This window comes from Myotis davidii, unplaced genomic scaffold (assembly GCF_000327345.1).
Source record: "Myotis davidii unplaced genomic scaffold, ASM32734v1 scaffold1119, whole genome shotgun sequence".
In the NCBI taxonomy this organism is placed as follows: domain Eukaryota; kingdom Metazoa; phylum Chordata; class Mammalia; order Chiroptera; family Vespertilionidae; genus Myotis; species Myotis davidii.
In genome coordinates this window covers 48453-52224 of record NW_006289821.1, presented here as the reverse complement: position 1 = coordinate 52224, position 3772 = coordinate 48453, and positions in this window count along the sequence as shown.

The window sequence follows — 3772 nt, the reverse complement described above, 5'->3', positions numbered from 1 at the left end:
TTTCCCTGTCCCATAGCTACTCCTCTGAGAGTGTCCTAGACTATTTTCCTGCCCTGGGCTTGCTGGAGATGCGCGTATGCAATCCAGTGAGATCAGCTGGAAACCCAGAGTTTCTATGAGCTTTCCTGTGAGGGGGAAGCACCAGATTCCTGGTTAGTGGTGCAGTTGGCCCTGCCCTCAGCCAGTGACTGATGTTTCCTGAGGCTGTTCAAACCCCTAGGCTTAGTCTCTGCTGCTGTCTCCACTGCAAAGGTCAAGATTCATGGTGTGGCAGGCAGGGCTCCTGAGAGTGGGTGAGCTTTATCACCTAAGAAAGGGTTTTTCCTTTTACTGAGCTGTCACTTCTGGAAAGGGCCAGTGCCTCTCAGTAAAATTGGCCAATTTGGTTTGGAGGACTGCATCCAAATGCAGGTCTCCTGGCCTCCTCTTTTCTATGTCTCCCCCAATACTTCCTACCCAAGCCTCTCCTCAGGCACTTCCGTCCGTCCACACTGACCTCCTTCCACTGAAGCCTCAGGTGAGTATCTATAAACAAAATTCCTTTGCTCTTGATGTTTTAAACAAACAAACAAACAAACACACCAACAAGAAAACGTGGCTTTAACTGAGATGTCTCCAGACTCCTTGGCACCAGACCTGCTGCTTTTCACGTGTGGATGTTACATGGGCTGCTGGTCTTGGCTCTGGTGCTCAGGGCTGTGGAGTCCAGCTACCTGGGTTCTAGGCCTCCATCTTCTCAGGGAAAAGACCCTCCCACAGCCTCTTCACTCTAGGCCTGCTGCCTGTGGAAGCTGGGTCATGACTTCACCCTTCCTACAAGTCTCGAGGTGTTTTCTGTCCTTCCTCGATATAAGTCTCCTCCTCAGCTGGATCTCAGTTGGTAATTCCAGGTGAGTGTTCCCTAATTTACTTGTATTTCCAGTCTGGCCCTGGGAGGAGGTGCAAGAAAGTTCTGTCTATTTGGCCACCATCTTCTCCCTCCAGTCCATTTCCCTTTAAGTATTGCAGAGTGAAAGGTAATTATAACCAGGAGTGTAAATTGTTTTTTTCCCCTGGGATAAAGAATACTCTAACAGCCTTTTTCTTTGCATTAAGAGTTTAATACAAAAAAAGCTTTCCATACTTAAGAACACATAATAGGGGACAATCTTCAAATTGCCTAACTAATTAAAACATCTTGAATTCTCCTCTTCCTCAGCAACTGTATTTACATTAAAAGAAGAAAGATGGTTATATAGTATTCTATAGTGATAGTTAATAATTACTGATAAAATTTAATAGTATAAAGTTGTGTTTAATGATTCTTCTTACTTGTTAATGATGTTTGTCTCTCATAACTTTGTAGGCATTTATTTAAAAAAGAATATATTTTCTATATGAAAAGTAACTAGAAACATAGTCTCTTTTTTATGTCATTAAAAGGATGGTTTACAGAGAGCATATGTACTACAAGGCCTGGGTCAGGGTGGAACTCTGAGCCTGTAAGTATATGTTTGAGAAAATGACATGTGGTTATAAAAGTGAGTTCCCAAGTTGCCAGATAAAATTTATTGTAGAAAGTATTTAACTCAAAACTTTCCTACCAAAAATTTCTGGTGGGTTGTCAAAAGTGAGCTTGAAATATTAGAAAAGCAAAAATATGGAGGTCAGTATAAGCCTATAGGCCCTCATGGCACTTCTTCTTCAAAGGAAGGCATTTTTAAAAAATGTAAAGGAATATTTACAAGGGATCATGTAGACATCTGTAATAATGCCTTTACCTGACATCATTACCCAGTCTCTTGAATTCCAGAACAGAAACTTGTTGACTGAAAATTGACGAAAAATTCCGTGAACTAAAAGAGAACAGAAAGTGCACATAACTATCCTCTTTAGCGCCCCATGACCAACACCATGTCCTCTGCACCCACCCTGTCTCCTCTCTTGTGGTGATCACACCAATGACATTCCACACACAAGCAGGGTTGAGCCTACCCGTATGTAACAGAGATGCAAAGGGCAAATGGGGAACCCAGGAGCTGTGTGACAGGAGGAGCAAGCTGTTATTTATTGGGGAGGGTGACATCATTACTGTGCTGCCTCCTATCTAATCAGGGACAGCTAGAAAATAATTAAATCAGCCTATTCTCAACATAGCAGATGACCTGCTAGAGTCTGTTCAGTCTGAGTGACTCCAAGATTGATGGCACCATTATCAGGAGCTCGGCAACACTGCTAAACCACTTCATCAGCCATTTTAGCTGTAGTCTTGTAATGGAAACAAAAATGTCACACCTCACAAGATAGATTTCTCTATGGAAATAGCATCATGCATTCAAAAAAAATTGAAGGGAAGGCTGACTGGATATATTTTTAGGGAGATTGAAGTAAAATTGTAGAATGCAGATTATTTGACATCTATTTTGGGATTCAGTCATGTACATCTGGGTCCACCCATCTATTATATATGATACCTGAACTTATAATAGATTCTTACTAAATATAGTATTAATAAATTAGGAACAAAAAAAGGCTTTGCTGTTAATCCAGGTGATTATTATTGTGTAGGGACATTGAACTAAACCAGCTTTGTATGGGATTCAAGAGGAAGTGGAAAATACACCTACATATTGCCAGAAGTTAATTCCAGCATGTCAGCAGGACTGAATCATCTGGAATGGCTAAGGGCATTTCCCCAAACCTGAAAAGGATGCATAAATGATTGCTGGCTGCCAGACAGCTGAGAGCATTTTAAACTACATGGTATTGCCTCCTACTGGCCAAACACCTGAACAGCCAAAGGCAGTACCTCAATCTGACAATGGATTCTGTATACTAAACCTTGGCCTTTGATATGTATATCTACCTTGCTTTAGGACAATTTGTGTTAATAAAAAGCAAGGGGTTTAGAGAGACAAGGAGAACTTGGTTCCTTTAGCTAAGTCTTCTCTGGCTCCCCAAAATGCCTTCCAAAATTATGTTTCATCTCTAGACTCTTTATTCATTTTCATGCAGCCCATTCTCCAGATTCCTGAACCCTTCTAGGTGCTGAGAAACACCCCGGCATTAACATATCAGAGAGTAAAGTCTCTCTCCTTTGTTTTTTATATTTTGCAGAGCACAGAGCTACAAGTAGACAAAATTTAGGGTTAGAAAATCATTAATTATATCCTTATGTCCATCTTGAGTGGTTTGGGTAAACATGAAGTCTGAAGTTTAAATTTCCCCATTTGTGAAATTTATGATTCTTTATTCTAAGAAACTTTGGAGTAATTTGGTTGAAAGTATCCCTAAATGTTGCTGCACTTCTTATACTTATATTTAATACAAATAACCCAAGTGTTATGATTACACATATATTTGTATACATGTATGTACACACACACAGGCATATAGATATAGTTTGGGGTCAAAAAGGATTATGGATTTGAGGGAGGCTGAAAGAAGGTCATTGAGTAAATATAACTGGCCTATAGCAACTTCTCTCTTGTCACACATCTGTGTTACCATCTTTAATATTATTCTACTAGAGGCCTGGTGCACAAAAATTTTGCACTCAGAGGTGGGGTCCCTCAGCCCGGCCTGCACCCATTCACAGTCCAGGACCCCTTGGGGGATGTCCACCTGTCGACTTAGGCCCACTCCCCAGGGGATCAGGCCTAAGCTTGCAGTCAGACATCCTTCTGGCAGCCAGTGAGCCCTCGGGGGATGTCCGACTAAAGGCTTAGGCCCCCAAGGGATTGGGTCTAAAGCATTAGTTGGACATTCTTAGTGTTGCCACGGAGGTGGGAGG